Here is an 11,353-nt window from a genome sequence, read left to right as displayed (position 1 = left end):
GATACAGCTTTATGAAGGCTATGACAATCATATAAAAGTAAAGCTTGCTCACCAACATGTTTGTTTATCAGGTATCTCGTGGCGCTCAAGTGTGAAAAACAAAAATCAGTTTTAACAGTGCCTATTATACGTGTCTACAACATTTCAAGCCTCTGTGACATGAACTATCTCTGGTAATATGAGGAACCTAAGACCGAGATGCCAAATACATAGGATCAAAGGTAAAAATGAATGGGGGTCAGTCTACTTTGAGAATTGCCGTTGTGTTGCCACTGTGTGTGCTCTTTCAGTATTTCAACTTTTCAAAACCACTTTTTCCCTGTGGGCGCCTGTTTTTTAGATGGGCTTTATCGTGGTTGAGTAACAAGCGCGAGCGGGTCCCTGGCATTCATATTTTTTTTCTTTTTCCAGAAGGATTACGACTCTTTCTGAGAAACATTCTTTACAGGGGAGCCGATAATTGCACGCATCCGTGACATCCGTGAAAAAGGAGGTTTTCATTGTATACGCTGCTTGCACATAACGTGATTCGACGGTACTGCTGGTTATTTCTACCTGTTAATTTCCTCAAAGGATCGTTTCTGCTGTGTAAAATCAGCAGGACGAAGGGTACGGATAAATAAGCCTAGCGATTAGACCAATTAAATCATGTCAATGAAAGCAAGTTATAGCTTGCGTTCGTAACCTAATACAGGTATCCTTAATCCCTTCATTGGATGTTTTATCTCTTATTGTACAACATAATTATAAGGATTTCATGATCTCCATAAGATGTGCGAACTTTTAAACATGAAATTTTGTTTCGCTTATTTCCCAAGGCAGCCCTTTCTATCGAACCATAGAATTATGCGCCTATGTCTGACATTTTTACTTGCATAATAAATATGAGCGTTTAAGATCCGACGATACCACAAACGCGTGGATTATATATTAAAAAGCAATTTACGGAAGCTCAAGAAAGAGGATAGCGGTACCTGCAAACTTCAAAGATGTGCTCATGGAATATTTCAGGCCAACAACTGCTTCCCAACACTCACGCTTTTTTTTTCTTCTTTTTTTTTTTTTTTTGCTATATGGCATTTCATTTTTTAAGAAGTGCGAAAGGTGATTCCCCCGAAGTAAACATAAAAAAGGTAGAGTAACCCCCCCCCCCCCCCTCTAAATGTCTTTCTGGTCCACGAGACGTTACGTCGATGTACGGCGACGTCATGGGGACGCTGATCGCCTGCAGCATAAATCATTGGCTACCTTGCTGGACAAAGACACAATGAGCGTTATTCATACACAGCTTGCCCTGACAGAAATTTCGGTCCGCCATGCTGGTGGCTTGTCCACAGAGAGCATTCACTTCACCGTGTTATGTTTAGACCGTAGATGTGGCACTGCGAAGCATGCGATAAGTTGGAAGAACCGATAACACTCCGATATGACGTTAAAAGATCCTACAAATGTTCGCGCGCGACGGCACACGCGAACTCTAAGAAAACCTTTCAGGGAATGATCGCTCTCGACAAAGGATAAGGCACTTACCTCGCATATGGGGGAGTTATTATTGCGTCGCATTGGGGTGAAGACTCCATTGAGATCATGATCGTTCGCGTTATAACTCGAATCTTAAAATGCGGTGTAGGCGAATTTAGTAGAAGGGCTATCCCAAATCTCGACAGCGATAGAGTTGCATATAAGTTACAGGATGTCACAGAAACTGAAATAAAGGAAAAGGTGAAGGGGGTGTCGGGTTATGGACCTGGTTTCTGCAACGATCAAGGACAAGCGCAGTCCAAGGAGTAAAAGACATTAGGGATCTATTTAAGTTGCACTTTCAAAACAAAACAAAACAAAATAACGCCCTTTGTTTTTACGGGTTGGGTTTGCCGCAGCGCACCTAAGCTTAACAGGCAGAGCACGCTCTGCAGGAGACCGCAGTTTCGTTAGGGACCATGAAGTGATTTTGAAGTCGATTTTCATCCACTGCACGTCTTAGAAGGTGTGAAAAGAAAACCAAAACACAAGAATTGAGGCCAACAAAATTTTTCGCTATGTAAATTTCAGAAGAAAAGCGGACTCTTTTATACCTTCTTTCCTTTGAAAGCTCTCTGCCTTGCCACTACTATGCATCCGCGGTGCCAAGTCACGTCAGCCAAATTCAAGTCAACTTTTGAATAAGAGCCTACCTCACCAGCACCGCGATCATAAACAATAAATAGCCGGAAAATTTTTCTTTATTTTTTTAAAATACTCTGATCCACATGCTGTTGAATAATCAGCGATGTAACAGAAATCGCTGAATTTTATAATGCTCGGAGCTATGCGCCATCTATCATGTGGTAAACGAAGCAAGAAAAAGGCAAGACTGCGCTGCGCTGTTTCGCGGTTCCTGCGCTCCTGCTCTGCTGAAAAAATGGCGTCGGTGGTGATCGTTGACGTGGTCGGCGTGGTGGAAGCTCATCGTTCCGCGTAGAGCGCTATCCTTGAATGTTGTGGCAGCACCCTAAGACAGCAGAAATGCTCGTGCCGCCGTCTTTGTTTACTTCGACCACAGCTGTGCTTTCTTAGCATTTTCGTCCTCGAACATCGCCCGGATTTGTTATTTTGCGCATTACATGGGTGTGCTCAAGTTTAAGGTATTACTGGCGCGTACTGTATTTAAAGGCGTGTATGAAGGATGCGAATTTTGACGCGTCTTCATCACCCGAAAAAAGTAATTAGTGTTAGCATTCCCTGAACGATCGTAACGTCTATTTGATCACTAAATCATATTTCTACGTTGTTATATCTCTGCTAAGATTACATTGTCTTTTGTAATCGTAGAAAAGGCGTGTGGCAAGATTTTTACTATCAGTAAAGTCGTGCTTTAGAGTCGTGATTGTCCAAGATGGCGTACTGCATCTTTTTCTTTTCTTTTTTCATCCCCACTGCCCTGCGACCCTATCCTAGCGGACAAAATAAAAGTTAATAAAGCTTGAGCTCATAGAAAACTTTGTGCATTTTCTGCTACGCCAGTGAGTGACAGCGCGTTCCCTTCTTTTTAGAGATACCGCGGAAACGGCTGATGGCGACGGAGAAGCAGAGGTCGTGCCGACGACATTCTGCGCTTCGTACTGGCGGATGGGACCAGTCCCATGCTGTCGCTGTAGCGCAGCATACCTGATTGAATTTCGCTCAGCTGTGATGTGTCCATGGCTATCGTCATGAAGAGAGGCGCCGATTCAGGAAATATGTCGGTGGCATCGGCGCCATCAGCGCGGTAAAACCCTGTGCTAAAACCTATCGGCATACCACCAGCTCACCTGTAACGCTCCCATTCTCCTAGTGCCCCGTCGCAAGCTTCAAAATTACGCAGTGGCTTTTTCGATAATTTTTCGTGTCGAAGTTAATAAATCGAAAGGAAAACAGATGCCTGTTCGACGTTCAGTGAATAATAAAGGTTTAGTGTAAAAGTCATTTGGGGAAAGTAAAAAGATCATTTCATGGTTCCTTTAAGATTGTTCGGCGATCGACAACCACGCTAGAAATGAAGCGACTAAAAGGAGTTTTAGTGACGGTTATTTTACCACAGCGTTGTGAATGCCCATTTATATCTGATTTTATTTTTATTACAATTTAGCAGGGAGATTTCAATTTGCCGACAGAATAAAAAGAGCTTATGAACATAACCACCCGTTCACAAACACATTGTTTTGTGAATGGCTGATATTGTTCCATCCCCCCCCTTTTTTTTTCTTTTTATAAACCGAAAGTTTGCTGGCACGTCAAAAACTAAAGCACCGCCTAATTGCGCTTGCAAAAAGAAAAAAAAAAGGGTCTAAAGTTTTATTAAGGTCTTTCGAGTGCGTTGGGAAAATAGAACCAAAAAACGGGCTTTGATCATACTCGTCACCTTATAAGTGAACATATTGCTCGTAACGAATTAGTACGTGACTTATTTTTGAATACCGCGAACAGTTAGATTATTTGTTGAAGTACAGAAATGACTATACTTCGTTTCACGTTATGAACGAGCCAAGTCGAAGCTAGAAGCGCGAGCCCAACGCTCTGGGTGTTCCGGCTTCGCACGTGCGCTCGTGCACTACAGGCGCTGTTACAAGCAGCATGCTCGCGCTTGTAGCGTTGGCTTCGCTCGCCCATAAGGTGAAACGAACTATAGTGATTGTTTTTTTCAGAGATTGATCGATACCGCGCTTTCAATCCTCTTCCAAGATTAGCGTTAGGAAATTCGTGTCCTTCATACACTGCCTTTCATCCCGTGTCAATAAGAAATAAGACGAACCGCTTAAGCTACGAGAGACCAGTGCTGTGACTGAATTTACACTGCAGCTCTCGGATGAAATAAAACAGCCAGTCGAGCTGTTCACGATTCGTTAGAGGTAGACAAGCTTTTGACATCATAACACGATCACTTTTCATGTCTAGCAACCGAAACCTCAAACTTAATACTTCGTGACCTGGAGTTAAAGGATGGAGCTGCTACGACGCTCCCAATAGGCCCTTTCCGGAATTGTAAAATGACGCGTAGATCATGCGCAGCCGACATTAGTTGGTCTCATCGCTTCCAGCGTAAAGCCCGTGAATGGTTCCGAGCTCGCGCGGAGCACTGACGCAGCACTCGTGTGGAACGCGTTCCGGTCCTAGTGCGCTCCGAATGCTGACTAAACGCTCGTGTCAAATGCGTGCTCATAGTGCGTGACCAACTAATGGCGGTCGCTTATAATCTATGCATCATTTTGAAAGTTCGAAAGGGGTGAATTCCAACGTCTCCGATCGGCACTAAAACAATTTATCCTATCTTCCGGAGAGCAAAAATGTCGGTATATATAAAAAAACATTCGGGATCGATTTAAGTCGCACTTTATAAGAATGAAAGACGTTTACAATTCTCTGTAATGCGAAATTAGAGCGCAGCTCTGGAGGAGGTGGAGGGGAGGGTATGCCCCTGCTTCTCTTCCCTCCTCCTCCTTTCCCCCTCCTCTCTTCCTCCCGTTAAATTTCCCCGCTAAATTTAGCGCGAAAATTTTTTCACTAAATATACCGGGGAAAATGACGTCACATGACTTCGTGTCGTGTCACCTATGAACAATTTCAGTTTCTCCGCTATATCTAGCGGGAAAATGGACGCCACGTGACCTCAACATTCATTCAATTCCCCGCAGAATTTAGCGGGAAAATTGCCGTCACGTGACCTCAACACCATTTCAGTTTCCCCGGAAAATGACGTTACATGAGTTTATGTCACGTCACCTATAAACACATTCGGTTTCTTCACTAGATTTGGCGGGAAAATCGACGTCATATGCTGAGGAGGAGGAGGGGAAGGTACGGAGAAGGAGGAAGAGGAGAGAGGAGGAGGAATAAAGGAGGAGGAGGAAGGTAGAAGAGGATGATGGAAGGAAGAGAAGGGAAAGAAGAAGAGGAGAGGAACAGGAAAGAAGAGGAGGACAGGAGGAGGAGAGAAGGGGAGGAGGAGGAGGAGGAGGAGGGGCATACATTTTCCTCCACACCCTACCCTTCTCCTCCTCAAGAGCTGCGCTCTAATTTCGCCTTACAGAGATTTCTCAACTTCTTTGTTTTCTTTTAACAGGTTGGTTTTGCCGCAGCCCATGGGAGCCTAACAGGCAGAGCACGCTCTTCAGGAGTCCCCGCAGCTTCGCTCAGGTGGTTTGGTCGCACTTGTACAGTGTGTCTCAGCTAACTTGCACTGGCTAAATGTCTCATATACAGATGAGAGAGAGGTCGCCCGTTGAGGCAGACTAAGTTCAGGCCATAGAAACATACACACGCATATTTACTTACTTCAGCTAACTTGTACCAGGGCTTAAAAAGAAAAGCTGTTGTAGGCTAAGTGATTGGATCCTGGGAAAATAGCGCCATTGCCTTCTCTGCTCGATAGCCGGAGACAAACATATATTAACGTACAGACGACCAAACCTCTTCACTGTCTAAATTACCCCTCCGCTGCGTTGAACCGTTATTGCTAGATTTTACAGACGTCAGTAAAATCTGCTCAACTGCTCTTGACGTCATCCACATTTTGTTATTTGTATGACCGTATCTGGCTGTTGCGCCGGAATCCCGGCCATAATCGTGGTCACCGGGTTCACGGAAGTATTCTAGTTCACACTAACGGAAGAGCGGCGTTCGAAGTATGTTCTCCTCTGCCGCCTGCACGCAAGCAGGCACGGGCAGATAGCGTTCTTAGCGCTACCAGCGTCAACGCCTCCACGGGCAACAAAGGACCGTTTTCTAACGACACTCTTTTTGCGCAAACTTTCGCGTAAACTTTACGTTTACCATAAAGACCACGACAGAATCCCTTTCCACGGCAGGTAATGTGCATCCAACGTTCCACGCAGCTATCGCCGCTTCCGTCCATTGGGCGGGCTGATAGTGTAGCAAGCGCCACCGAGCGCACGCGCCACGAATAGGCGCCAGACGTTCTAGGAATCTCGTCGACTGACTTTTATTTGTTCTGGTTATCTTGTGGTAAGTTTCTTTTCGAGTTTGTGCAATAACGGTCCGAATTAATGAGCTAATATTGTAGTAATCTTCCTTGCGAAATACTTGGCGTTAATTTAAAGCCACATGTGTCGAATTACTTATATTCGCCGCCTAGGGTTTATTACTCTACTGGAGTGACTGAAGCTTCCGATAGAAGTTGCTGTACTATCGTGAACAGAACTTCACAGTACGAGCGGGAACGCCGGAGCTTGTAGCCTTCGATGCATGCTGCGCTACCTCGAGGCTGATAAAGCAGCGTAGTGCAGAGGGGCATGAAACAGTAAAAGAAACACTAGATTAACATACAAAACGTCGTGTTTATACGACTAAACATCTATTTGTTCATCTCAGTCGCATATATTTCACTTGAGCCGAAAGGTGATCCCAAAGTCTGGAAGGTCACCTAAAATACCCGCGATTGGTACAACTTTACGTCGCAGTATTAAACGTTGAATCCTAGTTGTGCTCTTCAACTTTTGAATTAATTGCAGTGCAGGAAATTCTGGAATGGACACCCCCTCGCCATATATATAGCGAAATCTAGTTTACGTTTCACAATATATATGACGACGTCGTGACGAAGCAACTGAGCTAAAAGTAATAATATTTTCAAAATGTCTCGAAATTTTGAGGACAAGCACTCACGTCGACCTATTTATAGATACACAGAGCGGCAATCACAACGCTTTTTTTCCTGACCAACATTGTTTACACTCAGCACCGTGATGGGGACGGACAATCATGCAGAAAAGGGTGATCAATTTTTTTTCTCCTATTCTGTACGCACTTTTCTCACTCAAACCGAATCTTGCCTAATATAGCGCGTACCAAAGTGAACATTTTTGTCATAACTTGGCTTTAGAGGTTTGTTCTCGACAAGATGCCGGTCAATTCAATTTGCAATTAAGCATTACCCTTGCTAATTTGTGATTTCTTGTTAATTAGAACAAAGTGGTATCTCATGCTCTATTCGACCTTTCTGACTGTCTGCGAGCGCAATCGTTATAGTTCCGCCACGCGCTCCTGTGTACTTTGTTCTTGTCTAGCCCAAAGATAAATACAATTGTTGTCCATTACACTAAAGAAGCAACAACAGACTTCTATATGTTTGAAAAGTTAACTATGTGTCAGGAACACAGTTATTTAAACCAGCTTCAAAACCAAGATTTTGTTTAAGGTTCTCCCAAATCTCTTTTAGACGTAGCTATCGAAGATAAAACGCCGAAAAAGATTTGCAGACATATTTGAGATAATTTGAGGGCACATTTGCTCACGATGTATAACTTTAATGTGGTCGGCCTTTCTTTATGTTGCCAAATCTTCGGTCAACAATTAAATATATTTTTAATATCATCAATACATTTGACTGCATGAAGCTCACATAACCGCTTGAGACCGACACGCGAGAACGATACTCGAAAATTCGCCAACTGTTGAGTCTGCGGAAACGTGCTTTTTTTGTTCCCTGTTTGGCAGCTCTCTGCTAAACGCGCTTTCTAGCAAGAGTGTTTTTGTAGTTCGTAAAGATTCCTCTGCTCCGAAGATGCGGAGCAGAGGAATCTTTACAAGACAGTATGTTCTTAAAACTACGCCGCCCTTCCCCCCCCCCCCCCCCCCCCCCCCTCGCTCCCCTTCACCCTCGTCCTCACTTCCCCACCCTTTTTCTTGTTTCGATGCTCCTCCAGAGGATACTTTTTATCCCTGAAGGACTCCCTCTCCTGTTAGATCGGGTTAATTTGATAATTACATTGGTGTCATTTGTTAACGGTAATCTTGCATTCCTTTTATTTTGCACCCAAACACTGTGGAGTCTAAACAAAATACGGAGGTGGTCAAAGTTTGGGGGAAGAACTTGGGAACGACACTCGTGTGAGACTTAGAGCGGCTGCCAACGTTCGGCTGTCTCTCTGAGGACACATTGGATCTTTCTTTTCGGCTATCCCTCTTGCACATACGTGTAGTTCTATTTATCGTCGGATAAATATGTCGCATTTAGTCCATTCAATGCTTCTATTCTCGGGGAAATCTTTCTGAGATGGTTCAGCAACAACGAAAACATCACTGGGTGCCTCAATGATATGTACTACATGTGAAATGGGTCATTCCACAATTTTTGTTTACTTTCAGTAAATACCGCTAAGAACTAATCCCTGACGTCGGTAATTTGCAAAAAACTCCAATTAGCTTTCTTCTCCGCTCGATGGCAGATGCAGAAAAAAAAATAATCAAGGAAAGAAACCGCTTTCCCCTCCTCAACTGGCTATTAAAACAAGCAGCCACGTGATCTGACGCTAGTATATATACAGGGTGTTTCCGGAAACGCGGACATAGTCGCTCGTGCGAACCCTACGTAACGCAAAGAAAAAAGTTTGATGCCGTAGTGGTCTGTGTCAAAGGGCCCGTTAAGGAAAATTATTATAGATCAATGTAATTGGGTAACTAATTATTTTGAGTAAATTGTTAATGGTTGATTTCATAGATTTAATTACGGTTTTTCTGGGCATCATTGAAATCTACTAAGTACATCCACGTTACAATGATATAAGGCAAATGCAGCATTTTACGGTGTCCCAACAAAAAAAAAATATATGCTAAATTTGGACGCGTTTCTGGGTTTCGGTTTCTCATCAGAGCACATCTCCGCGCGGGCAATCCCGCCCCTCGTGTCTACAACGTGCGTGCGCCGCCACACATCGCACATAAAAGAGGCCAGACAAGAAAACCTCCGGACTGTCACATGAGGTTTGCCTCTTGATGTCGGTGCCAGTGTGAAGACGCAGCTTCACGTGCTACGCGCGGCGGCGCACGCAATCCCGCCCCTCGTGTCTAAAACGCCCAACGCGTTGTAAGACACGGGGGGGGGGGGGGGGGGGGGGGGAGCGGGATTGCCCGCGCGGAGATGCGCTCCGATAAGAAACCGAAACACAGAAACGCGTCCAAATAGAGCTTTTTTGGGACGCCGTAAAATGCTGCGAGTGCCTTATATAAATGTAAAGTGGCTCTATTTAGTAGTTTTCGATGATGCTCAGCAAAATTTTAATTAGAACCATCCCTTAAAGATCAATAATTAACAAATTAATTACTCAAAATATCTAAGTACCCAATTATATTGAAAGCTAATAATTTTCCTTAATGGGCCCCTTTGACACACGCCACTACGGCATCAACCCTTTTTCTGTGCGATGCGTAGTTTTCGCAGACCGCCATTGCTGCTGCGCGGCACGGTCGTAAGCCTTCACTTGAGGCTCGGAAACCGGTTCCGTCAGACTCGATCGCAGTCGATTGCGACAGTGTGAACAAGCCTTCAGAGATGCCATCTTTGCACAAGACTTCAGACTGGAACTATGGGTGCAGAGCATGCCGGTTCCTCTGCACTTCGCCGGCTCCGCAAGCGAAGCCGGTTGCGATAGCGTAGCTCTTTGCTTGTTAGAATTGCATTTGAAGCCATGTACAAGCGCAACATTTCTTGACCTGTAGCGCCCGCTATGAAAATTTTAATCAAAATATTACGGCATGGCTAGGCCATATTGAGTAGGGTGTCTACATCCGTGCCTCGGGGTGAAGACATCCTTTGTTGCACTGAGCGGGCCAGTGGTTGACGCGCTGGCGTGACTGTTGCGGCCGGTAAAATGGCGTATCCGGAGCGAAAGTTCGTCTGCTTCTTTTGCAGGAGTTGTAATGACGTTAGAGCGCCAAACTGATGAAGGATAGTGGGTAGACCTCAAAGCAAGCTGCCCCCCTCGAGGTCTTCCCACTATTCATCAATCAGAGCCAACCAGAGCGCGGCGTTCTGATGGCACCGCAACCTCCTGCGCAAGAAGCATAAGCATTACCCAAGGCTACGCTCTCGAGCCGTACCACCTAATTGCGCCTACCTCAAGACCAAAAAAAAAAAGGAAACAAACACGCACGCACGCACGCACGCACGCACGCACACACACACACGACTGGGCGGGAAATTGACCACTCAACCAAAAGCGCGCGTGGAAGAAGGCACTTTAATATTGAGGTCGAGCGTCACTTCCCAAATACACCGGGTCCCCAACCTAAAGTAACAAACATCCATTGAATTTTTTTAGTTAATTTCGCGCTGAAGAGTCAAGTTTTGCTGGAAAATATATATGGGTGTACAAATACCGGTTTGAATTGAGTAGCACTATGCTATTCATAACATTCAGTGGAAAAACAAATGACGACAACCGGTTTTCATGTCTTCAAGCTAGGGACGACACCGTGCTATTCAATTCGAAACGGTATTCGCACCCTCTACTAGAAAGCGTTTCGACAACCGAATTTCGTATAATCCACCCACTAATCTGCGCGACCATTTGTAGGGAAATCGGTGGACCCACCGGGCGAACCGATATACAGCGCTTCAATGAAACACAATTTCACTTCCGATACATAGTGGCTATGTAGGCGAGTATATCTTCCGTCATTGTCTCAATTTGTACAGAACTGCTCTACTCAAGATACTGTATTTCAAATACTTTTGGTAGAGTTTCGGTATCTTGCAACATTTCGTCTAGAGTATTTCCTACCCTATCTTAATTACATTTCTCACTCCCTTCTACTAATTATCTCAAAAACATTTTTCAACCTTCGAAAATATTTGTCGCCGGAATAATCTACGGGACGGATCGTCAGACTCCACGGCAAGGCTGAACCGATGGTAGACTTGGAGGCAAGCGACCAAACACAAGACAGGAAAAAAAGGCACGAGCAAAACGCAGTGTCCGAATGTTAACAAAATTCCAAAGCGATAGCCCGAAGTACGCCCACCTTTACGTGTCCGTCCTTTTTTTTTTTTTTTTTTTTCATTTTAATTGCACGTTACGCTTGGAGCTAGTAAAGTACT

The sequence above is a fragment of the Ixodes scapularis genome, unplaced genomic scaffold (genome assembly GCF_016920785.2).
Source record: "Ixodes scapularis isolate PalLabHiFi unplaced genomic scaffold, ASM1692078v2 PGA_scaffold1__304_contigs__length_218370807, whole genome shotgun sequence".
NCBI lineage: Eukaryota > Metazoa > Arthropoda > Arachnida > Ixodida > Ixodidae > Ixodes > Ixodes scapularis.
Note: the sequence above shows the minus strand (reverse complement) of the source record.